Here is a 375-nt window from a genome sequence, read left to right as displayed (position 1 = left end):
AATCCTCTCGGAAAAATGGTCCTATGCGCTGTCACTGCACGGCTAATCGTCTGGAGGCATCACCCTTGTTGATAGCTACATCCCATCCTCTCAGTGAAAATGGTCCAAATACTCTGTCACAGCACGGCTAATCATCTGTCGGTTCTCAATCAGGTTGGAGTAGAATCCATTTATTCTTTTGCGTTTGTCATCACGCCCAGCCTTCAGGAGTTTGAAGCTCGTCACAGTCATTCAATACCGGAATCCTACTCGGAATACCACAGACAAGGTTAGACTTTCCGGATTCCCAGGATCCTACTCGGAATATCACAGACAAGGTTAGACTTTCCGGATCCCCATGAATGCCGCCATCTATCTAGCTTATACCACGAAGAT

The sequence above is a fragment of the Arachis duranensis genome, chromosome 5 (genome assembly GCF_000817695.3).
Source record: "Arachis duranensis cultivar V14167 chromosome 5, aradu.V14167.gnm2.J7QH, whole genome shotgun sequence".
In the NCBI taxonomy this organism is placed as follows: Eukaryota; Viridiplantae; Streptophyta; class Magnoliopsida; order Fabales; family Fabaceae; genus Arachis; species Arachis duranensis.
The sequence above is the reverse complement of the archived record's forward strand: the minus strand, read 5'-3'. Positions refer to the sequence as shown.